This window comes from Herpailurus yagouaroundi, unplaced genomic scaffold (genome assembly GCF_014898765.1).
Source record: "Herpailurus yagouaroundi ecotype Mexico unplaced genomic scaffold, PumYag 162, whole genome shotgun sequence".
NCBI lineage: Eukaryota > Metazoa > Chordata > Mammalia > Carnivora > Felidae > Herpailurus > Herpailurus yagouaroundi.
The window spans coordinates 45861766-45889097 of NW_024412403.1; the positions used below are offsets into that span (position 1 = coordinate 45861766).

Below are 27332 nucleotides of genomic sequence, written 5' to 3' on the forward strand. Positions count from 1 at the left end.
AAAATCAGACTGTTTTAATGGATTTCAGAATTACTTGCTGTTATACATCATGTTGATTTGGCAAGCATGGAAATCTATTGATTTTATGTGTTCCAATTTTCTACTGAGTGGCTAATCCTTTTTAAAAACAAAATGTACTTCAGTAGGAAGAAAGAAAACAGTACAGATATCTTTAGACTGACAAAATTCTTACAGAATCAAAGAAATTGAGCGATTCATTATTAGATTGTATACAGCATTTCATTGCTGGACACCTAGCAGTGGGTAGAAGCTGAAAGATACTTGGTAAGAGACTGTTTCATCCAGATAGAAGATAATGTGTTTCTGTCACCAATAGCCTTAAAAGCAATTTATGAACAGTGTTAATTATTATGAACAGTATGAAATTATTTATATAAAAGCTTGTAAAAATGGAAAACACATAATAAAATCATATAGTTAAAAATATATGTATAAAGAATATATATGTGATATATTGATAAAGGAAATTCTACCATTTCTAAAAATAAAGGTCATGACAATGTTACTTGATGTTGAATTTGAAAAAATATTTATAGCTATCTTATTTATATTTCTATGAATACAAACTTTTGTTCTTATGTATATGTAGTTTTTTTTCCAGAATATTTTTATCTGATTTAGAAATAACTATAAGGTATGCTGCTTTTAAGTTTGATATAAAAAAAGAATGCTAATGTGTGTAGTTATCACTTTATCTTTTATCCAGGGGCAAATGAAATCACAAATTAGAAACAAATTCACAATATTTTTGATAGTTTAAATAGGTAAATAATAGCACATGTAGCTAATACCATTAGTTATCCTAATACTTGAATTGCAGTGTAAGATTCTTCTCTTCAAAAATCAGTAATGTATTTAAAACTCACATGTGCTGCCATAATAAACTTCCATAGCTAATTATTAATATGTACAATGCCCTAGCTTCTCATCTTCTTTTTTCTTCTTATATAATAATATTCCAAGAAAAGAGTTCTGTCGCCTTAAATAGCACTCAGGTTGTGGCTATGTATTGCCCAACTTTATTGCTATCAGCACCTCTCCTTTCCTTAAATTTAGCAACACATGAGGAATAGGCTAATCCAATGAAATAACTCCTTGAAATATTGAAATTAGGAGCATAGTCATTGAAATTTTAACTGATGCATAGATGGGACTGAGACAGCCATTTTCAGGCATGTGCATAATGGTAAATCAGTATAGAAAACAGTCTTCAAGGAGAATCAGAAAGACCAGACATATAAAGAAAAAGAATAGATCATTGTGTCCTAGAGCAATAGTGTACCGAACTCACCTTATTCCATTTCACAAGAACCAGTTGCCAAACTTTAGGGTATTTTTTCAGGTAGTTTGAAATCTACCATGGTGGTACATTTATACTATGGAACCAGGCAAGCACTCCAAATCAGAGCTTCCCTGTCCCTGAGAGCTAGTAGTTATTTATACATTTAGCCACAAACACTGACGGAAAGAGAGCAAAGAGGAGAGTAGTTCCTTAGATAACTGACAGGTCACAGGTTCCCAGCTGTAACTCCTTGCTTTATTTCTGGGGAATGCTTTCACAGCCTTCTAATAGACCCACATTTATGTTATGCTCATTTTACATAGTATGTACACACACACCGACACACACACTCACATACACATACACTTTGAGCAAGATGCCTTAGAAAGGAGCATCCCAAATAATGAACTAATTGCCGCAATTCTGTTCTATACAAGTGGAAGATAAGAAACCTGAGAATGGTAATTTATCATGTTCAGCTGAAATGTCTTCTATAGACACATGTTTAAATCTCTGCTCCTTTACTGATCCTGTACAATTTAGAATTAACCCCACTAACATTGAATGACAATTCTTCTGGCATTAGGGTGAGACATTTCTTCATGTCCATTTTATTGTTAATCTGATCATCATAAAGAGAAAATTTAAGGAGGGATGAATAAAGAGGATAAGTGTAGTATCTTAAAAGATATTTGAGTATTTTATTAAGGACTCTGTTCTTTTTAATAGAGTGCTGTACCTAACTTCTATGTTGGATTTGGTAGTTTGGAGAGTCATCCTGATTAAAAAAAAAAAAAAATGGAAAAAAGAATTATGCTAACTTGGATTGCCTTTCTGGATTTTTCCAAGTCTTGCTTTCACACTACTTCCTCTAATGCCTTTTAGATCAAAGTTAATCAATATTTTGTCACAAATTACCTTAAAAAGACTCATTCTTGGACATTATTTTGAAGAGAGGCCACCACTCCCCCCTTCTCCCAGTTCTATTATTCTAGCTAAACTTCTGGGTACAGATAAAATGTAAAATTCAGTGATACTGAGACACTATTATTGATTTTGGCAAGACATATCCAACCTTATGTGCATGATCCTAGGAGTTACTAAAGCCCAATATCTACTGCAGGTCCTGCCTTTATAGACCTCAGAAATTCTACAGTTAAGGTATCAAATGTCAGTAAGGGACATTAGCAGTTCCAGATCTATCTTTTGACTTGCTGGAAACATCTTTACTAAAAAAGTAATTGACCCACTTTTTAAAAGCTTTACAAATCTTAATTGGGAGCAGGTTGACCCCTCCAAGTGCCAAAGAATTTTACCTCATTAGAAGAAGTCCAGTTGTATTGCTTATAAAAATGCAGGGTGTCATAACAGACTCTTGGAAAAGGACATGCCTTTGGGCTATTAGATTTAAAGACAGAAGAAACCAATGATATGCCTTGTTTTGTGTGTTTCAGTGTGTGTGTGTGTGTGTGTGTGTGTGTGTGTGCACGCTCATGTTCGTGCGTGTTTAATGTCATCAGAAGAGACTAATACTTTCCTCTTTTTTTAATTTTTTCAATTCTTTATTTATTTTTGAAGGAAGGAGAGACAGAGCGTGAGTAGGGGAAGGGCAGAGAGAGGACACAGAATATGAAGCAGGTTTCAGGCTCTGAGCCGTCAGCACAGAGCCCGATGTGGGGCTTAAAATCACAAACTGAGAGATCATGACCTGAGCTGAAGTTGGTCGCTTAACCGACTGAGCCACCCAGGCACCCCACTTTTCTCCTTGAACTTAAAGGCAAATGATGTTTTAGGTGTTAACCTTTATCTGAGAAAATATTTAGTTTGGATATTTATTGAAACATGCTTCTATTGACTGTCTCTGGCAAAATACATAAAATACAGAACACGGAAGGATACCTATAGAAGAAGGTGACCTAATTCAATAAGGCTGTTTTCTTTTCAGTTATACTAGTATGGAATTGTGATGTTTTGCTAATATATAAATAAGTAGAAATGCTTCTAGAAAATTTAAGGTCACATCGGTTATTGGGTTACTTTTTTTCCACTAATGCAATATGGACAGGTATTCATTGGAAGGCAACACAGAGCAGTATAATTTGTTTTTGGTATTGTAACAATTTAAGGCAGATTACTTTTCGGTATTATAATTATTATAAGTTTAAAATAGGTATCAGGTTATTCTTTCCTTCTTTCAAGAGAAATAGAAAAATGACTATAAAGCCCTTATAGTTATGTTGATAAATAAATGATCAAACTGAAAACTTTCAGATAATATTACATACATAAGTGGTTAAGTTTTAATTATTAGCAGAATCACAGTAATTCTGGGCTGATCAGTTAGCCCAGAAATTAACCACACACACACACACACACACACACACACACACACACGCACGCATATATCTCTTTTATTCAATTTCAGACCCAGTTATAAATGCTTTAAGATTGTTTTACAGTATTCACTCCAGTTCTAATAAGGACATAAGCAAAGGCTATTGATGTAGTTCATCTTTGTAGAACACAGACACAGCTTCAATCACAGTCACACTTCCCACTGTGCTTTGGTTTAGTGAATGGGTTACAAAATGAGACTTATTCAAGATCAAATGGCAAGCAGGCTTGAATCCCAAGGCTGTGATTATATGACAAAAGCCAATCTTAGTGCAGGTATGGGATTTCCTACTACTTTAGAAGACAACTTTTTTTAGCCTTCTCAGTATTGCTGGTCTCTTAAACTTTTGAAAAGGCACTGAGGTTTCTTCTCTTGACCCACGTTGAAATTTATGGATTTAGACCTGGTGGCCATGTCAACAAGTTATTACCCCCACCTGATTCCAATAGCCAGGGTATTGCAGTTCTGTTGTCTCTGAATCCACACATAGCACTGGCAGCATGGAGCACAGTTCAGGAATGCTAACTCCAGGTGTGAGGCTTCAGCTGGCATCCCCTGAGTGCTGAAGAAAACAGTAATTTTCTTGCTTTCCTGAATAGCTGTCTCAGTCTGAGAGCATGCAAAAAAAATTATATATATATATATATATATACACACACACACACACACACAAGATTGCTTTATTTTTGGCATTTAGCACAAATAATGCAATTTCACGAAACTGCAAATAATTACATAAAGAAACATAATAAGAAATAATTTATTAACACTTCACTACTAAACAACTTTGTCCTGGGAATTTAGATATTGTTAAGAAAGATATATTGTTAAGAAACATTTCTTAAGAAAGAAAAAATTATGACATCTTGTTAAAGATGGTAAGACAAACTCCAAGGAGTACTATTATGATAGGAATGCTGGGGGTTACTACAATGGGGTTTTGTAATAGGAGAGAGAAATTGGGTTCAACTCCAAATAGAACAAAGAAAAGTGGTAATTCATAGCCCGGGAGAGGGTCAGGAATTTAGTAGATGGGAAATTCTTGGGATCTGGCTAAGGTGACCTAACAGGATTCTTGTGAAGGCAGAGTCAAGATGATTATATGTTACATAGGGATGGTGGAGGATGAGGAACATTAACAGACATTGAAGATGACCAGATATTGAGGGTGAGGGTCTCTGGTTGAATTGACTTAGCAAGATTCTTGCTAAAATTAGGTAATGCACAGACAACCGTGGAAGCCCAAAAGTCGGGGACTACTTGAGAAGAGAATTCAGAGAAGCCTGAGTAGAGTTTGGTGACATAGAGAAACTTTATTGATATGCCACACCAAAAAATGACAGATTACTTCCCATGACACTCAGATAATTGCTGCTAGGTTTTTATAAATGTTACATCTGTTTTTGCTTTGTACTCTGTACTAAGGGACAGTGAAAATTCAGAGTCCTTACCTGTGTCAAACAAGATAACCAAATTAAATACATCAGATCTGAAGCTAGTATATATATTCAGGGTTTTTTTAAGTTTATTTCTTTATTTTTGAGAGAGAGAGACAGAGAGTGCAGGAGGGGTAGGGAGAGAGAAAGAGAGGAAGAATCCCAAGCAGGCTCTGCACTGATGGCACGGGGCTCAAACCTAGGAACCGTGAGATCATGACCTGAGCTGAAACGAAGAGTCAAACGCTTAACTGACTGAGCCACCCAGGTGCCTCTATACATTCAGTTCTGATGCTTAAATGATCAATATTGGTTTATTGAAAATCAGTTCTTTAAGAGCATAAAGAAGAGGATGAGCCAAAGGAGGAGGCATAAGAAAAAGCAACAAAAAGCTTAGATGTACTTGCAAAACAAAAAATAAAACTGAAACAATAACAAACATAAAATATTAAAGAGAAAAATATCATTTTATAATAATCTTGATAAAAGGATGTGACATTATAATTTACCTCACCTCTATGCTACTCTGTTAGCTTAGATTACTTCATAATTAGCTTTGTTGGATACAGAAAGTGTCTGAGCTCTATAAACTGAAAAATGTCTACTTTTATTTAGATATTTTTACATTTTCCTTTCTTCTACTACCTGAATTGTTATGTTCCCATTGGAATCAATGAGCTATAATCATTCAGAGATAATTTCCTGAGTGTCTGCTGTACACAAAGGTGCAGTGGTAAATTATGTGTTAACAATGTGCAATAAAACTATCATGGAACTTCAAGGTCTATCATTTAATCAAAATGAATATTATTTGGTGTCTGTCATAGTGGGTTTTGTTAGTGAAATTATTTCTTTTCCTTTAGTAGTGGTACTGGAGACTATCACTAATTTCCTCAACCAACCTTTGTTATTTTCCCTGTCAGGTTGTGTGTATGTCTGCAGTATTCTGTTTGCCTTTCCTACATTTTACTAATATCTCAAGTTTTTTTTTTCTTCATTTGCTCTCTAGTTGCCATCTGTCAAACTGAATTTACAATTCTTCTACATATGGATGGTTATATCTAATTTGCTTTTATTGTAAATTGATTTGGCCATAATTCAGATATAATATAATTTTTATAGCATCCTATTAACTTTTTTGTTTTGTTAACATCTATGGTCTATTTGATTATATAGATATTTCTGATTGACTCAAATTTTCTGACTGTCTTGAATGTTATTTTTGTCATCTTTCCATACTACTTAAAATATACCCATTACCTTAGATAGAGTTTACAACATTAATTTAAGAATTTCCATTCATATTTATCCTAATTTATCATTTTCCTTTCATATCCATGTGTCATTCCAGAATGACAAATTCCTTAGCTATTCTCATGACAATATGCACATTAATTCATCTGACATTAGGGAAACATTAAGGAATATACATATGAACAATGCTAAGACTACATAAGGCTTCTAATAAAACTATGTCTATCCTAGGCAGTGTGTATATCCCTAGATATAACAGTTAAAAGTGGAAGTATTTCAGTTATCCTCCCTGCAATTCGCCCTGATTATAACCAAACTGTCTTTTTTTTTTCTATTGAGAAGGGCTAAATTTGTTTCTGAGAGGATATGTTACTGCAGAAGTTTGATTTTACTATGATCATTTCATTACAACCATTCATATGCCACTTAATTTACACAAAGTGATCTTTAATTCAGTAGTTAATTCTTCCATGATTCCATGGGAAAAAGAATCAATAGTGCAGTTTATATACACCTGTGATACCCTGATACTGCAATGGCAGATTAAAATTACCATAGCAGAAGAGAAAAAGAACTAGTATTTGGAGAAGTATTATTATGTAAATTAGTACCCAAATGTGTGCTTTACTTCACTTTTAGACATATATGAAGTAAAATATACAGAAGCCTTTATTATATGAATGTAATAGTGGATGTGGGAATTTAAAAAACACAAATGAAAGTAGTAATATATATGTAAGTTTATATAAATATGGATAAATAGAGAGTGAGAGAAGATAGATAAATAGGTAATACACACTTGTTAATGTCCTCGAACTATATAAAAATAGAAATAGATCAAGCCTACTTAGAATATTTATTAGTCATAACAGTGATTAAACTGAACTTCAGCAGGGGTGCCTGGGTGGCTCAGTTGGTTAAGTGTTTGACTCTTGATTTCAGCTCAGGTCATGATCTCATAGTTTGTGGGATCAAGCCGCATGTCGGGTTCTGTGCTGACAGGACAGGGCCTGCTTGGGATTCTCTTTCTTCCTCTCTCTGCCCCTCCCCTACTTGTACTCTTTCTCTCTCTCAAAAGATAAATAAACATTAAAAAACATTTAACTACGGCAATAAAATAATTATAATAATAAATTTTTGGTGCCAGATTCCATAATAAAATAATAAAGATGAAATAGGAAAAATCTATGAGTTTTTATAATATTTATTTTTTTGTACAATATTATCACAGAAATATAGTTCCTTTCTTCCTCCAAGAGAGGACAGTCATGTCCATATGACCTTATTTGCAAATGGAAAGCTAAAAATGACCCAACTCGATGCCTGGTGTATTATCTAGGGCACCTGTCAGGATATTGGCAGCAAACAGCTAACGGACCAGAAAAGTTCTCATTTCAGTCAAGGTGTGTAAAGTAATGAATATTCTCTTGTTATTGTACTCTTATTTCTAAAAATAATAAGCAAGAGAGATGCTATCTTGATCAAAGTGTGTGGCTGTCTGCTTATACATTTGTATACAGGCTGTTTTGTCAGCAAATCAGCCTCTGGAGGTAAGCAGCCTGTGGTGGTTTCAATTATAATATAAATGATCTGCCATGTTTAAACTGGTATGTTTTCCACCGAAGATTAAAACAAAATTAAACACATTTAAAGTGTATAAAAATTGTATATTACATGGTACTGGAATAATGTAATACTACCCATTTATCAAATATCTGTGAATGCCATTATACTATTCAAAGAAGCTAGCCCTCAATTTAATAATAATGAAAGCAAAAATTATATATAAATATATATTTAATTAGTTATAGAATTAAAAACTAATCAAAGCCTTTGCTTTACAGAGCTGTCATCCATTTTCTAATCAATGTATATATTTATCAATTCACAAAATAAATAATTGATAAGAACTATCCATGTGTCAGGGACTGTTTCAGGGACTTGAAATATACATACAGTACATTCCAAGAGAGGTACTTTACAAAGTACAGGAGGTGGAAAACTGTTAAGTCATTCACTCTACCTGTTGTCTTTCTTAATTTCTTACTATACCCCTATTAATACAGCCCTGTATTGGGGCACCTCAGTGGCTCAATAGTTCGATAGGTTGAACATCCGACTTTGGTTGCAGGGCTCAGGTTCAAGCCCTGCAATTCACTTTCCTTCTCTCTCTCCTGGGGATTCTCTCTCTCCCTCTCTCTCTGCCCCTCCCCAGTTCATGAGCTCTCTCTCTCTCTCTCTCTCTCAAAATAAATAAATAAAAATTAAAAAAAAAACTATATCTGTCAAGGTAGATAGTTCCTTTCATGATTATATTTAAGGATATACTGACATGTTTTCTTGCTCAAAATGATCTTTCACCTCCTTATTTCCCTGCTTAAATGGCACAGTGAATAAATATCCTCTAAAATCACAGTACATCTTGCAGGGCTTGACACATCAATCTGTTATCAACTTTATTCTACAATCTCTAAGATGTTAGTTTATCAGATTGCTTTACTGTTAGCCAATTGAGAATTCAAAGGTGAGCAAAGGCACAATTGCACAATATGGGGCATCACCTGGAGAGTGGGTCTAAGTGGAACATTGTCATTTAGAGAAGTAGATAAATTAATACTCAAAGTAAATTTACAGGAAGTAATCAATGCATACTTTCTCCCAGGCCTAAAATTGCTACAAAATTCAATAGATATAAAATAATAAAATAAAGAAAATATTATTTTCCCTTGAGAATATTGCACCATAGCCACTCAAGGCAAATTTTCCCTCTTGTTGTAGCACAATAATATTATAAAATGACATATACACACATACGTATACATACATATACATATACATATACATATACATATACATATACATATACACACACAGTTTTAAAATAGAACATTATATAATTAGCCCATAAATGTTGATAGCATGGAGAAAAGATAACTGGTGTTCTTAAAGCCTTCCAGTGATTGATAAAGGTTGAGACTTGTATTAAAAGATAATAGACATATGTTGTAGAGGCATGACACCCAGTAGTAGTGAGCAGGAAGCTTACAGTGACTGAAATAGAGATGTGGATAAAGTAGGGAAGTACTTTATGTTGGGCCTAGAATATTGGATTAAGTCATGCATATTTGGCAAAGTCAGCTTTTGACAAAATTGCTCAAATTTTCAGTGACAAATTTCTCTCAGATTTTAAAGCATTTTCAAATTGAACTTGTAAATTGGCACAAGGTAATTATGACTAAATTTTTCAAATGTTCATATTTGCTTTGTCTTCCGTTTTCTTAGAAAAAATAATTATAATACTTATTAAATATTTATTAGAACAAAGCACAATTGACAAAAATGGTCAGAATGACTCTGAAGACCGTAAGTATTTACATTCAACAGTTAGAAGATAGAGTTACAGTTATCAGGAAATATTCCTATGTCTAATGCTAATTTGCAAACATAAAATCATAATGTATTTTGTAAAATGTCTTTGAATATACAGACTAGGTATTTGAATGGCATAATGGTGTTCACTTATTGGAATTTGTAGTAAAATTGTTAGTATTAGTAATTGAGACTTTAGCTCATACTGCTTCCATACTAAGTGATGAGAATGCCATAGGAATGCCTATACCATGTAGGAGATCAAAGAGGTCAAAAGTATCTTCTCTAATAATAAGTTTAATTTGTTTCCAAGAGGGAATTCTAAATTTTATCCTTTTAAGTGTATCAACGTAACTGAAGCTCTTAATTCTATAGCAGATTACTGATACTGAATATGATATATAAAATCCTATTAGCAGCTCAGAGTGTGATTTTAGAAAAGTAACCTCATATTTGAACTAAAGAAAATTGCTTTTGCCCTGGTTTGTTTTCATGAAATTAAAAAAAAAAAACACACACACATAAATACAACACACTGCAGAAAATGACTAGAGTCAAATATCAGTTAAAAACAAATGAAGAATGATTTGATATACATTTAGTTTAAACTTCATATGCATTATGTTTAGTTATCCACATGAGGTTCTCCCACTGGATAGGTATTTTATCAACATAAGAAAATAATATCTCTTTTAATAGTATAGTATTTCAGAAGCTACATATTTAGATTGTTTCTTTGATATTTTTTTCAGGCAGAATTGTTTTTTGAAACTTCAATGAGTAAGATAGATCAGTGGCTTCTAACTCTAGATAAATGTTAGAATCACACAGGGAAATTTTAGAAAATACTGATATCTGTGTCCCACACTCAGGAGAATCTGAGGTAATTGAGTATGTGAGCATCTTGGACATTGGTATATTTGCAAATCTACTCATGGTTCTTGAGTGCTGACCGGACTGCAAACAATGAAGAGAAATCAAGTATCATCTGTTCTGAAATATGGGCAAATATTTGCAGGATCTTAATATTGGATTTGATTTCAAAGAAATTAACCAAGTAAAATTATCTTCTATTAAAATGATTTCCCATAATAATACTTTAATGCATATTTTTATCATTAAAAACTGAAAAATCAACAAATACATTCTAAGTTAGGGGGAAAAATCATTACATTATAGAAAATGTATTAATATAAAGAAAAAAGGAAAATAAAATTTCATATTTACTGATTTTAACATATTTAACTGAATAAAAAGAAATCAAGAACTAGACTGTAACTAGAATGAAGGAAAAAAGAAATTTGAAATAATAGTACTGAATAAATAATGACCCATTTATTTGAATTTAGAAATGTGTATCTTGAAGAGTTTTCAACATAACTGAGCACATGAATCACAATTTTAAATATTTACATTTATTTTTATAAATTTCTAATTTTAAATGTTTAACAGATATTTAAGAAAAAATTGAATAACATGTTTACTGACTTTTCACAGTTTACTTAGTATCGCATTTGAGATGAAAACACATCAGTCTTTATACCTTTTAACTTATGTTACTAAAATACAAATGACTAATTCATTTTAATCTCTTATGGACTAAGTTTAGTTTGTCCAAAAATACATTTTTGTACTGTGTAAAACATAAAAAGAAATGGGAAAAAATGAATGTTGGTTTTGTTTTCTATATTTCATAAGAATTTGAGTATAAAATAAGTACTTCTCTTATTTCCCTAAAGTTAGGAGGGAGTGCAATCAGAAAGGTAAAACCTGTATGATACTCAAAACCTTGACAAAGACACATATTTGCATTTATTTAGCCTGTGGCCAGCACTCAGGAGGATATGACATGCTGACTGTAAAACAACACCTGGATTCAGGGAGCCTGGGTGGCTCAGTTGATTGTCAAACTTCAGCTTAGGTCATGATCTCGCAGTTCATGAGTTCGAGCCCTGCATTGGGCTCTGTGCTGACATCTCAGAGCCTGGATCCTGCTTTGGATTCTGTGTCTCTCTCTCTCTTTGCCCCTATCCTGATCATGCTATCTCTCTGTCTCTCTGTCTCTCTCTCTGTCTCTCTGTCTCTCATCTTTCTCTCTCAGAAATAAATAAACATTTAAAAAAGGTTAAACAAATATACACACACACACAAAAGAAAGAAAACCTGCATTCAAAGCTTGGCCTTTTCAGTAACAAGCTGCATGAAGTTAAGAAAAATCACTTAATCTATGCAAGCTATAAATTTCTGATCCAGTTGAACTTTCTAATCTTCGAGCCCAAAACTTCATTGATTGTATCTCAACATCCACCCCTGGCATTTCTCTTTGGAACCATCTCCACTTGAAAATTTGAAAAATCATTTAAAAAATTTTTGCTGACACACAAATAGAAGGTATTGAAAATAAATACTAATTACTAAATGAAAGTTGGAGAAAATTTACCTAAATTCGATTTCTGTTCGTTCATTCTTAAGATATTTAGTAAGTATAAGGGAGGGTCTGTTAGAGCCGTGTTTCTTAAACTTTAAAGTGCATTCAAGTTACTCGGGAAACTTGTTAAAATGCAGATTCTGATTCAGAATGTCTTAGGTGTGACCTGAGATTCCACATTGCTAACAAATCCCCAGGTAATGCTAATGCTCTTGATATTTTTAATCTATTTTGAGTAGCAGGATATAAAAGAACTCACACTTTGGCTATATAGATAGGTAAACACTCTGAGAGAACTTTTGTATAAAATTCAACTAGATCCAAGATCAAATGCAAAAAACATTTAAGTATTACTGCATTTCTGAGTTTGCTGGAAAGTAAAAGAAACCTACACATACACGCACACACTCCTACCCATCCCAGCAAGCTGAAACTATAGTAGAAAACTGTGAGTAGTAAATACTAAATGGGGATGTACACACACGCACACGCACACGCGCGCGCGCACACACACACACACACACACACACACACACACACACACACCAGCAAGCTGAAATTCTAGCAGAAAGCTATGAGTGGTAAGCATAAAATGGGGTTATACTGAGGCCAAAGCAGGTATCAGTGCTGCATCACACAGATAAAAGTCTTGGATTCCTAGCAAGGTAGCAGATCTGGGCCTGAAATTTTTATATTGAAACAGGAACCCTCAAAAGGGATTAAAGTGATCTCAGTTTTTTTAATACTTAGAGACTCCCCGAAGAATCATTTCTGCATTTTCTGTTTAGGAAAGCATTCCCAATTATGCCTTTATGATTCCCACAGATGACATTCAATGAAATGTGGGCTCCTAAACTAAAAGTACTCAACATTCATAGAACCAAGCTATTATGATTCAGCAGAAACAAAACTCAAGCAGACCTAAATGGACAATGACCTAGATAGTATATAAAATATCTAAAGATCTTAAAGATGTGTTTTTTGAAAGCAAGGTAAAGAAACCATCAAATGAGACCATATGAAAACTTTTAAAAATAAAAAAAACAAGATGAAAATAAAAACTCAATAGATAGATTAAATGACAGAATAAGAGAAGTGAATGGGGGATAGATTTGAATAAATTACTCAGACAGAATGCAACACAGATAAGTAGGTAGAAAATATAGAGACCTACAGAGCAGAATGAGAAATTATGCTATCTAACTACACGGTATCCCAGAAGTAGAGAATATGGTAATTAAAAGTACTTAAAGGCATAATGACTAAGTATTTTCCATAATTGATTAAAGATACAAATCAACGGTTCAGGAAGCTCCATATATAATAAGCAAAATAAGTATACATATAGACACACTGGGAAGAAATTTCACAGCAAAAAGAGATCTTAAAAGTATCCAGAAAGAGGCACCTGGATGGCTCAGTTGGTTGGGCATTTGAATTCACCTCAGGTTACGATCTCACAGTTCATGAGTTTGAGCCCCCTGTCAGGCTCTGTGCTGGCAGCTCAAAGCCTGGAGCCTGCTTTGGATTCTGTGTCTCCCTCTCTCTCTGCTCCTCCCCTGCTCACACACTGTCTCTGTCTCTCTCACAAAAAAAAAAAAAAAAAAAAAACAAAACAAAAAACATTAAAAAAAAAAGGATCCAGAGAGGAAAAGGGCATGTCACTTAATATCACTACAAAAGGATGACTATTGACAGATAGGAGACTTCTGAAAGCTTTAATGTAAGACAGACATGCATAGAGTGGTATATTTAAAGTACTAAGAGAAAATAACCATTAGTCCAGTATTAATTATCCAACAAAATGATCTTTAAGGTAGGAGGATTAAATGATGATACTTTCATTTAAAAATACATAAATTATGATACCAATATTTCTTCATTAGTGGAATTTTTGATAGTATTCCTTAAGAAGGTAATAAATCATATTCAAAAGGATACCCTAAACAATAACATAAAAATATCCAAACCTCAATCTTAGTCAATTATATGTAATAAAATACTATCAAAAAAATTCCTATTTCACATGAAAAGAATTATATCTGGAATGTAAATATTCTTTACAACTAAAAAGTATAAAAATATCAATACATAAAGGTAATTTAAAATTTTATGTTATGTAAGTCACATTTATGAATTCAGTGTACAGACAGGTGGAAAAGACTTGTCACTGTTCAAATTATTTGGAGGGCTGCAATTTAAAATGTGTTTCCTTATTTTGTACGAGTTCAGACAATTCCTGTATCCTTTCTCTTCTGGGTCTTTGATTCTCCATTTTGTACAGTCTCTCTGCCCTATGGTTGCTTATTGTACATTCTGTAGAGTTGGCTTTTACTTGCCAAAAATGTAGGCTAGTGTCAGATTGCTTGGATTCAAATCTGGATCTAACATTTGAACTTGGACAACTTACTCTCCCTCTTTTTCAGTTTATATATCTGTAAAATGGAGATAGTGATTGAACGTACAAAATTGAAGTTGTTTTGAGGATTAAGTGAGGTGTAATAATGCTAGCACTCAGAGCAGTGCCTGAAATATGACAAATGCTCAATAGTGTTTTTTTTAAATCATCAGATATTCCAATGCCTTTAACATAGAAATTAATTTAGCAAGAATTTTTTATAAAACTATATTGGTATTTATTGCTAAAAAAGAATTAAATCATTTGCCAAGTGCCAGTAGTAGACTAGGTCTAGAAACCTGTTTTGCTATTTTTCTTTCTTCATCTACATCTTTATGAGTAAGAAAAAACTGCATTCTTATGTTTCAGCACTTATGAATAATCAAAGATTAACTTCCTTAAAATATGGAATAATTACAAAATCAATTTAAAAATACTGTAGGTTACAGATTGCACCATGACCATATTATTTTATGATGCTATACTACATGGAAAAGGTTTTCACTGTGTCTGATCCAATTCTGTTATGCCCGTTGGAAAGAGTACTGAGAATGACTGCTCATACAGCTACCTCAAAAGCCTGCTAAATATTAGGTAGCAAAGTTATTTTTTGAACGTACTAGTTTGCCAAAAAGTAGTACGATCAAGAAATATTATAATCTTATAAGCATAATATTGTTATTCTCCGTGGTTTAGTCAGTGGTTTACTTTGTGTGTTTGGGTGAATTTCTAGTATCCCCACCAAAAATAAGTGTTAGAAAACTATCCATTTTTGTTAATAGAGTGGGTATAGGTGGTCTCATACTGCTTTAATTTAAATTTCTCTGATCAACAGTGAGTTTAAGTATCTTCTGTGTTTTTGGAGTTTTCTATGTTTTCATTTAATATAATTTATACATTTAAAATTATTTATATGCAAAAACTTTAAAATCATATAGGTAATTAGGTTTATAACAAAAATAAACCAGTCCCTATGTACCTCCACCTCATTTCCTATCCCATTACCCAGAGGAAATCATTTTTCTCTTCTTTGGCATTTTTTTCTAGTTTTTTATCTGCATATATCTAAATAAAATGCATATGCCATAATCTCAATTTTAGACATTATTTATATCTATTGTAGTAGATTTACAGCACTTTAAGTTAACTTTCCCCTTCTCAAATGTTGCTAAATCCATATTCAAGATTTCTGTTGTTATAATGCTGCAACTATTGTTCACTGCTGGACCATATAATGCACAAGGAAATGAAAATTTTTCTTCTACAGTGTTTTTTTTAAACTGGAATTACCGATCTCTTCATATCTTTCTTAGTGTACTTAATTTTCTTAAAACATGAAAGTAATTTACCTACATATCCTATGTTCCGTATTTTAATAAAACTTTCATATACTTAAATAGCTCATACATTTCTTCCTTTCCCCCTGTAAATTTTTCTTTGGTGGATCTCATTTTGTTTTTGCTTTTGTTTTAATGTCTGAGGCACAGTTGTTGTCCTAAGACTACCTTTTGCTGATTCTTGGATTTCCTTTGCCTTGTTTCTCTGCTGAATTCCAGTTTTGAAACCATATGTAGAGCATTTTCCTGTGTTAATTCTCTCATATTTTTATAGTCTGAATTTTATCAAAGCTTCTTGAGCACTTGAGAAAAAAAAATTATGAAACATAAATGTTTACTCTTGGTGGGAATGCAAACTGTTGCAGCCACTCTGGAAAACAGTGTGGAGGTCCCTCAAAAAGTTAAAAGTAAAACTTCCCTGCCACCCAGCAATTGCACTGCTAGGTATTTATCCAAAGGACACAAAAACACTGATTTGAAGGGATACATGCATGCCAATGTTCATAGCAGCGCTATCAACAATAGCCGAATTATGGAAGGAACCCAAATGTCCATTGCTTGATGAATGGATAAAGAAGATGTGGTGTATATGTACAATGGAATACTACTCAGCCATCAAAAGAATGAAATCTTGTCATTTGCAATGACGTGGATGGAACTAGAGTGTGTTAAGCTAAGTGAAATAAGTCAGAGTAAGACAAATACCATATGATTTCACTCATATGTGGAATTTAAGGAACAAAAGAGATGAACATAGGGAAAGGAGGGAAAAAATAAGATAAAAACAGAGAGGGAGGCAAACCATAAGAGACTCTTAACTCTAGAGACAAACTGAGGGTTGCTGGAGGGGCTTTGGGTGGGGGGATGGGCCAAATGGGTGATGGGCATTAAGGAGGGCACTTGTTGGGAAGAGGACTGGGTGTTATATGTAAGTGATGGATGAATCACTACATTCTACTCCTGAAACCAATACGCACTATATGTTAACTATTTTGAATTTAAATAAAATTTTGGAAGAGGAAAAAAAACACAAATATTTCGTTTTTGTATATCTGTGTCTGAATAGGGAATAAAAAACACCCTTTTAACTTAATGTTAAGTTTACTTTTTTCTTAATTTTTATTTACTTTTTTCTTAATTTTTATTTTACCTTGAAAATGTGTTCATTGTACATAGTAAATAAAATCAAGCAATACAGACAGATATGCAATGAAATGTAACTCTCCCCTCTGAATTTTTAAATTTTTTCTTTTAATGTTAATTTATTTTTGAGACAATGCAAGAGACAGAGTGCAAGCAGCAGAGGGGTAGACAGAGAGACACACAGAATCTGAAATGGGCTCCAGGCTCTGAGCTGTTAGCCCAGAACCCAACGCCGGGCTGGAACTCACAAACTGTGAGATCATGACCTGAGCCAAAGTCCGACACTTAACCGACTGTGCCACTCAGGCGGCCCCCCCCCCACCTCTGAATTTTTAATACACGAGGGAGCTTACTCTAATTTTTCTGCATTTGTTTTCCAAAGTTAATCATATCTTACAGGTCTTTACAACCCTCATTGTGTGTAAGATACAGCCCCCATTCTGTTATGAATGAGAATGTACAATACCATCTATACCATGTAGATGGTGTCTTGGGGTATTGTCCAGAAATTCTCACTGAAAATTAAATTGGTCAGTACTTTCTAGATATTCTGAGCTTTTAGAATTGATTTTCTCCTGTTGTAATTGGTTTTATTTTTCATTTTTTAAACAGGAATATTTTTAGTATTCAAAATGTTTATACCGTTGCCTGTTATCCTTGCATATAGCTTTTTCTTATGTGTTTTTATTTCTCTTGACTTTCCTAATTTTATTTATTTTTTTTAACGTTTATTTATTTTTGAGACAGAGAGAGACAGAGCATGAACGGGGGAGGGCCAGAGAGAGAGGGAGACACAGAATCCAAAACAGGCTCCAGACTTTGAGCAGTCAGCACAGAGCCTGACGCGGGGCTCGAACTCACGGACCGTGAGATCATGACCTGAGCCGAAGTCGGACGCTTAACCGACTGAGCCACCCAACTTTCCTAATTTTAATTTTAAGACAGGATCGATAGCTTTAGGAAATGATAACAATAAATAAAACAGTTTAATGCACTATGCTAATGTCCTATTTTACAGTTATATTACCACTTGTTCTCATTTTTACAAATAGCATTTATTTTTTAAATGAGTTGTAATAGGAAGAATTTGGCAATTCCTAAACAGTCACGGAACTCTACTACATAGATCCTTTATTTTGTATCAAACCACATTTATTGAAGAATTTATTTTTTAAATGTGAAGATTTTTTGTTAGCTGAAATAAAACCAGCAAAGTGATTTTTTTTGTCTTTAAAAAGCAGTATTTTGAGTGCAGACTGTAGCTTAAAAGAGAACAGCAAAATGCATCATATAGAGAGTTGAGTACTTTCCAACAATTCCATGAATGTATTGGTTGTAAAATTCTTGTTACCTACTTTTTACCAAGTCGGAAGATTTCTAGTATACTTTGGTGAATTTTCTAGCATTGTGATCTGTTTTTTATGGAAACTCTCTTTGGTTGTTTGAAGCATTGTTGTGGAGTACATAATAAAACAGTGTTAAAATCTCCTCATGTGCAAACGTTACAGAGTATTAGTTTTTCCATAATTTTATTCCTTTTGCAGATTTTTGAATCAGTTTATTCTCATATGTTAGCAAATTTGCCCTAAAATGTACAGTTTAAAATATAATGTTTAGTATATTCTTTGCTTGCTTATTTAAAATTAACCAGTAGAAACATCCTGTGAAAAGTTATTTTAGAATAATATACCTATATAGACTGATATATTTGTAGCCTTGGCACTGTTGACCCTTTTCTGCTTTTAGAATTCCTTTCCTTGAATGTTGAACCTACTTCCTGGTTTCTGTGAAAAAGTTTTCTCAGTTTTACCCGATTCTTCCTTGCCATTCTTTCTTAGTATCCTTTGTTGGTTAGTCTACTTCAGCCCATGCGTTAAATGCGGGTGTTTTCTGAGAGCTCCAACAACAGCCTTCATTTCTCATTCTATATGCTGCTGGAGGGTATCATCTAGTTTTGTTATTTTCAATACCATCTATATGGTAATGCCTCCCAAACTGTATCCCAGTCTGTCTCCTTAGCTTCATTTCCAATAATCATGAGCCTATTGGGCACCTCTACATTATGTCTTCCAACTCAGGCATCTTACACGTAGTCTGTTTAAAGCTGAAATATTTTCACATCTCTCAGCCCCCTCACTCTGCCTGTATAAGAGACAAACTCACAACAGCAGGTCACCTTATCAGCTATGTAGAAATTCAAAAGCGATATTTTCTCTCCTCTTATTTTCCATATTCATTCTGTACATATCCAACAGATTCTACGTCTTTTTAAAGACTCTTCTTCATCCCTAGTTAATAATCTCATTATTTTGTCCTGATCATATTAACATTTTTCTGATAATTTCCTGTTTCTAATTCTTTCTACCTCCAGTTTGCTCTCCATGTTGCTGACCGTATAGTCTTTCTAAAATGCAAAGAAGTTTAAAAGGAAAAAAAAAAAAGTTGCAATGTGTGAAGTGATGTAAGTTGCTCTTTTAAGAAAAATAATTCAATAAATTTAAAAATGCAAATCTTGTTTGTCAGGCTTTTACTTAAAATAAGTAGGGAAAATAATCCTCTCTTAACTTTTTATCTTCATTTCAATGAAATTCAAAAGACAGTATCAAAGCATGCCAGTAGCATCATAGGCTCTGGCCACACTAAAACATTTACTTCCTTACCTAAAACTTTTTTGCTCACTTCTTCCCCTGGTGAAACCCAGCTCATCTACAAAACTTATCTTGGATGTTACCTCATGACTGAATAGATATTTTTTTTTTTTACATCTTTTTACAATAGAGTGAAATGCAGATAACATTGATAGAGGTGATGATATATATTTGAACACATCTGATAATTTTATAGTTATAGATACCTGCCTTTATGGGTGTTACGGTCTGGGTATGTCTCTGACATTAATTCCCACCCAATCCTCCACACTTGCTGTGGTAATTTTTTGCTTATTTGATTTTTCCCTTTTCTTGACTATGTCCTCCCTGAAGAAAGAAACTGCATGTTTTATTTTTGTGTTTTCTTTGCAGGGCACAGTGCCTGACACAAAGTAGTCATTCAATAAATGCTTACTGATTTAATGAATTGATCTCATCTTGATGTAAAATCTTATTACAAAGCTATTTGACTAGTAGAAAAAATTGTAATAAGTCTTTCTGGAAGGACAACTTCCTCCTTTTTAGTAATGAAATACAATATTCATCCATTAGTTTGTCTATTCATTTAAGTGATTAGTTGTACAACAATTATTCATAGCAAAACTATACAAACATGCATCAGTTTGATAGGATTAAAGAACAACTGTGAAAATTCCTATTTGGGACATTCTACAGACTATCTGACCAGTAATTCTTGAGATTGTCAAAGTCATGAAAGTCAAGGAAAGTCTGAGAAACTGTCACAGACCAGGAGTGAGATGACAACCTAATGCAACGGGGCAACCAAGATTGGATCCTAGAAAGAAACTGAAAAGCTAGGAGAATCTAAATAAAGTCTGATAGTTAATAGTAATGTGCAAACATCAGTTTCTTAGTTTTGACAAATGTACTAGAAGGTATTGATGCAGGAAACTAGGTGAAGGTATATGAAAACTAACTCTTCATAATGTATTTGCAACTTTGCTATAAATCTAAAATTATTCCAAAGTAAAAGTTTATTTTCAAAAATGCAATTGTAACAAATGGCTTAATTGTTAACATAATACAATATACAGATTTTCTAAACCGTATGTGCACTCAAAGAACACTTGCAATAAAAACATTTCAATTTTTACAAATGTGTATCTTTTTCAAATTTTAGTGGAAGTTGTAATTGTTTACAAATGAAATTTTTCTTTTATTATAAGCTACTTGCTATAAGGTTGATTTTAAATTGAGAAGATATAAATGCTTTTATGATCGCACACTACGTGTTAATGATCTGTTCTATATCAAAATTTGAAGACATTATTTTTCACCTGATTTTGTCAAAATTTTTTTGTAAATCTCTGACCTCGAAATCAATGGAAATTCATACTGACTTTGACTACCTGAATATTACGGACCATTTTCAATTTTTATATTTTTAAAATTCCTCACAGCAAAATATGCTTGAGCAATTGGTCTTTTCATCTATTACAAACATAAAACATCCATTTTCTGATATCAGGGGACACATTTGAGGGGTGGGCAAGCACACATTTGTTTTCCCCTTTTTATTAATGTTTTGCTGGAGGGCAAATGTCAATGTAGCCACTTTCATTTTTTTTTTTTTTTTTTACCCCTCTTGCTGAAAGCTCCTGTAGGGAAATTCTGCACATGGGTTTCTTTGATGGTTCTTTTCATTTTTATCTCCTGCTGTGACTTTGACAGTCAGACTGGCAGTAGGAGACAGAAATAAAAGAAGAAGCCTTAAAGAAATGTTATAGCCTCATGCTGTGAATTTAGAAGATGACAAGGGTTTTTTGGCTTGCTTCCTCTGGCCCATGACTAAAAGAAGAACTGTCACCAGGTTACAGTGCTAAGGGAAGTAATGAGAACATATTTTCTCATGCAGGCTACCTACAGAACTTTGATGCTCATGGCCCGCCCAAGTCAATATGAAACCCTGAGGCTAAAAACTGCAGAGGCTGGGTACAAAACCACATTACTAGGGAAGAGGCTTGACAATTCTCTGTGTACAGCTTCCATGCAGTAGGCATAAAATAAGCACTTATTAATGATAAGGCAGGTAAATTTACCTTTCACACCACTGCACCAGCAAGAATCTATAATTGGTCAGTTTGTCTATCCCTACTGTAGCTAAGATACTCTTAAAAAAAAAACAGTTAAATCATATTTCTGTAGAAAGGCATTTCCAACTCCTTGTTAACCAGCAAGGGATTACATTTCCATTAATGAGAATCCTGAGGGCTATGCAATAGCTAATAATATTTCTAATTAGGAAATTCAAGAATTTCCTGTAAAAAGATTTCAAAATGTGAAATTCTTTAAGTTTACAATAAATCTTGAGAAATAATATTAGCCTCTGATGGATATAAAGTGATCAAATTTATCATTTTAAATAAAATGATATGAAGGAATCAAATTTATCATTTTGAATATATATTTTTAGGTAAAATGTGATTAATTTGTAAAATATTTGGTCCATAAGATTGATATATATTTATCTTTAATTAGAAAGATGAATATGCTTTATTTCAACTGAGATGTAGTCAATCTTGTTAATTTTTTAGGAAAGTTTAAAAATGTATTTGTAAAACAGATTCTAGAATTTCATGAAATTATACATATATATACATTCATATATATATATATTTAAATATATATTGTAAAAAGTAAAATATAATGTTTCCTTTACATATTAAAATATGCAAATCAAAATTTTGAAATTGCAAAAATATAAAACATGTTCCACAAAAAGATGAAATATTTCCTCCTGAATATAAAATTTCTAGAGTTGGGAACTGTGCAAAGTTAGAGATAACACACTCCACACAAGACCACCCTGACTTCTGACATCATCTGTATGTTCAGAGGTTCCCCAAACCACCATTACATTAAAAAAATCAGTAAAGAGATTCATAGAATTCACTGAAAGCTTCTATACTAATGGTCATTACACCTAAAGGATACAGATTAAAATCAGACAAGAGAAGAAGGGCATAATAGAGTCCAGGAGAGTTCCAAACATGGGGATTCCACTTGTCCTGTACCTAAGGAGTCAAGGTATCATTACCCTCCCAGTATCAGTATGTTACAGTACACACAGGTATTGCCAATACAAGATGCTAACTTGAATTTTTATGTCTAGAATTTTAACTGGGGCTCCATCACATAGGCATGATTGATTTTCAATGGGGCTGATCTCAGTCTCCACCTCCTCAGATATCAGCTAATACCAGGTGACCCAAAATCCATCCTAAATCACATTGCAACTACCTGGCTGGCCCAGGGCTCCCCTGAAAAGATACACCTGTCAAGCATGACATCATAAAGACTAAGAGATAACCTCTCAGAGGTCAGGTGAAAAAGGCCAGATCTCATTTTAGGTAAGGCTAAATTCCTTGCCACAGGACTTAATAAGTGTGTGTTCATGTTGCTTCTAGTTTTTGTTTTGTTTTTTTTTTTTACAGCCATTGCTATATTCACAGCTCAAAACAAAGCATATTGACTCTGATTTTTTAGTTTATATGGTAATAAAATTTATTCATCTTTTTTTGCTATGTTTTTTAATTCATATATATATATATACATACAAATATATATGTATCAGTATATATACTGATATATATATATATATATATATATGTATATGTGTATACACACACACACACACACACACACATATGAGTTTGTCAAAGATGACAGACACTCTCCTTAGAGGGGTTTGAATAAACACTGAATTCTGTGAATTTAACTCCCTTCTTCAAAGTTTAGAAGTGCTCAATTCTGACTTATAATTTATTCTTATGAGAAGTCAACATTTCCCTCCTGAGTTATGATGAACTTTGATATAGAAGCAATAAAGTATTATCTTTTCTACTAGTCTTGAAAAAAAAAAGCAATATAACAAGAAACGTCTCTTTCTATAGTTAAAAATTTTGACCTGCAGACTAAATAAAAGCAAAGAAACCTTCATGAGTATGGTGATTATTTGAGTGCAGTTTTCACTACCACATCCTGATTCAGGCCTTCACTATTGGGAAACAATTCTCTATGGGTCTCTCATGTTTCTGCACATCTTTTAAGCTGTCTTTGTTTTGGATTACCTTTTCAAGGACGTTTGTATAGTTAACAGCCTTGGACAAAAAAGACAGGGTCTCTCTGGAGCAAAGAGTAGCTTTGTTTACTTCCCAGTGTAATAAAGTTCATCTAACTCTGGAACAAAGTTTTGTCAGCCTACTACTTGATGTAAAAGATTTCGTTTCCTCTACTGTAATGCAGTCCACTGGGTATACATATGCCACCTATCTCTATGGGAATTGCCACTTGATGAAACAACACAATTGCTGATATTTGATTATCTCTCTACCTGTTAGCAATAAAGTCCTTTGTCTCTGATCCAGGAATCTGTTGTCTTTTGCCAGTGTTCATAAAACTGTGGCAAATAGGTAAGCTTTCAAGTAGGAGAAATTTCAGCCCCTTTGCAGTTCCTGACACTCAAATCCACAAAAAGTGTTCCTTTTAGTTTCTCGTCTTGTAATTCCTGAACTCTTTAATCCACTGATCATTGTTTCTAATGTGCACCTTTGACTCAAATCTCTTGGCTACCCATTGCTTACTGATTAAAGTACAACACTAACTCATGCATTTATCAAACATCTTAAAGCATTTATGACTCACTTTTTAGGCTATGATGATGGATAGCCTAAACTTAGGATGGATAAGTTAGCTATGCAACTGGCCCCCATAAGCTTGAGGACAACTGCAGTGTTTTAAGATAGAACATTCCAGTATTGGCTTTCTTGTGTTACTTTATACTCTTTAAAGAACATGTGTTCCAACATCCTGGATTGAATCACAAAATAGATCCTATGACTTCCAACCCTATGCCTTTGTTCATTCCTGTACCTAAAATACTGTGATTCTGGATCTGCACTTACTAAAAACTAGTCTGTGTTCTAAGCCCGTTTCAAATAACAATTTCTTTATAAATGTTTCCCTTTTAACTTGGAAGTGATCTTTGTCTTTGTCTCCTTTTATATGACACTCATTTATATTGTAATTGTTAAATCCATTCCTTTATCTTGTACCAAATGATACCTGCTTGGGGAAATATAAAATATCCTATATATCTTTTATTTCTTACATTGCTTCCTACTTAGGTGCTCAATGAAATTGGAATGAATAAGAAACTAAATACAGATATGAGAAATGCCCAAAGTTTCACAAGCCAAACCCAAAACTTTCTTTAACTACCATGTTCTGCCAACCAAATGCAATTTAAACATATACTTTCTTCCTTCAGACTTGGCCATTTGAGCACCAGCAACACAAAGCATAGGTCTGCTAATCTGAGTTTAGCATGGCTTTGCATCATTTTTAAAAACTAAATAAAGATTATAATTAGACTTTGTTCCTTACTGAGAAGATTCAGAGCTCCTAACAAGTAATAAAATAACCTGAAACATAAATTTAGACAATCATTGCATGACAAAGTTCCATGCCAAAAAGTGAAATAATTTATTTCCATTTTAATCAGTATAATAAATATAACTCTGTGGCATCATTATTAAAATTACTATAATTCAAATTGATAATATTCTATGATTATATTGTGATCAACCAACATTATTTTTATAATATAATATATAACACTCTCATATTATATGATTATATTTAGTATGTATTAATAATAAATAAAATTTATTACCTATTTACTGTGTTAAACATTTATATGTTCACTGTAACTCCAACAGGTACATTCTGTTATTATTTCCATATGTAATGTGGGAAGAAAAATTAAATCTAGAGACATTAAGTAGCTTGCCTGGAGACAAAAGTAGCCTTTGAAGCTTAATGGCCATAAAGATTGAGTAACAAGGTGTCAAGAATTAAGCTTTATTTGGAGATTATACTCCTTTACAAAGGCTGTGTTTCACTAAGTATAATGCTTGACAAAACAAGCAGAGAAGAGTTATGCTAACACACTGTTTAGGGTTGTTTCTCCCAAGGTTTTTTGAATCAGAAAAGGAAAATAATAGTTGTTGTTAGCAGAGTTTATATTGATAAAATTCACTACTGCAACAGCTCTATCTCTTTAGCATTTTTTAAAAGTTTATTTATTTATTTTGAGAGAGAGAGAGAGAACCAGTCAGGGAGGAAGAGAGGGGGCAGAAGCTCAGAAGTGGGTTCTGTGTTGACTGCAGAGAACCTGATGTGGGGCTCAAACTCATGAACTGAGAGATCATGACCTAAGCTGAAGTTGGACACTTAACCGAATGAGCCACCCAGGAGCTTCTCTTTGGCATTTTTTAAAGCTTTGACTGAAATTCAGTTAACATAGAATGTAATATTAGTCTCAGGTGTACAATATAGTGATTTAGCACTTCCACACATCACCTGGTGCTTATCACAAGCGCTCTCGTTAATCCCCATCACCTATTTAACACATTCCCCCACCCACCTCCTTTTTGGTAAGCGTTAGTTTGTTCTTCATAGTTAACAGTCTGCTTCTTGGTCTGCCTCTTTCTCTTTCTCTTTCTCTCTCTCTCTTTTTCTCTTGGCTTATTTGTTTCTTAAATTCTACATTGTCAGTGAAATCATATGGTATTTTTGTCTTTCTCTGATTGACTTATTTAGCATAATACTCTTTAGCTCTGTCCATGTCGTTGCAGATGGCAAGATTTCATTCTTTTTATGGTTGGGTAATATTCCATTGTGTGTGTGTGTGTGTGTGTACACATACATACATATGTATACCACCTCTTCCTTTTCTATTCATCAATTGGTGGACACTTGGACTGTTTCCATAATTTGGCTATTGTTGATAATGCTGCTGTAAGCAATGGGGTGCGTGTGCTCCTTCAGATCAGTATTTTTGCATCCTTTGGATAAATACCTGGTAGTACAATTGCCAGATCATAGGGTAGTTCTATTTTTAACTTTTTGAGGAACCTCTGTACTGTTTTCCGGAGTGACTGCACCAGTCTGCATTCCCACCAACAGGGTAAGAGGTTTGGTTCTCTTTTCTCTCCATCTTTGCCAACATCTTTTCTTTTCCTGTCTTTTTGATTTTAGCCATCTTGACAGATGTGAGGTGATACCTCATTGTAGTTTTGATTTGCATTTCCCTGATAATAAGTAATGTTGAGCATCTTTTCATGTGTCTGTTAGCCATCTGTATATCTTCCTTGGAAAAAATGTCTATTCATATTTTCTGCCGATTTCTTAACTGGATTATTTGTTTTTTGGGAATTGAGTTTGATAAGTTCATTGTAGATTTTTGAATACTAACCTTTTATCAGATAATGTCATTTGCAAATATCTTCTCTCATTCCAAAAGTTGCCATTTAGTTTTATTGATTGTTTACTTCACTGTGCAAAATATTTTTATCTTGGTGAAGTCCCAACAGTTCATTTTTACGTTTGTTTCCCTTGCTTCCAGAGACATGTCTAGTAAGAAGTTGCTATGGCTAGTGTCAAAGAGGTTGCTGCCTGTGTTCTTCTCTAGGATTTTGTTCGTTTCCTGTCTCCTGGTGTGGTGTTGGTTGCTATTCTTCTCTCTCATTTGTAAGAGCAGAAATAAATTAAACAGAAACCAAAAACCAAAACAAAACAATAGAACAGATCAATGAAA

The 27332-nt window shown here is 33.4% G+C and overlaps 1 protein-coding gene across 6 annotated transcripts in view; it reads left to right on the forward strand.

The window, feature by feature from the left end:
- Positions 1-27332, forward strand: part of EPHA6 (EPH receptor A6) — an 868919-nt gene that overhangs the window by 297233 nt on the left and 544354 nt on the right. The gene's annotated exons all lie outside the window — the stretch shown is intronic.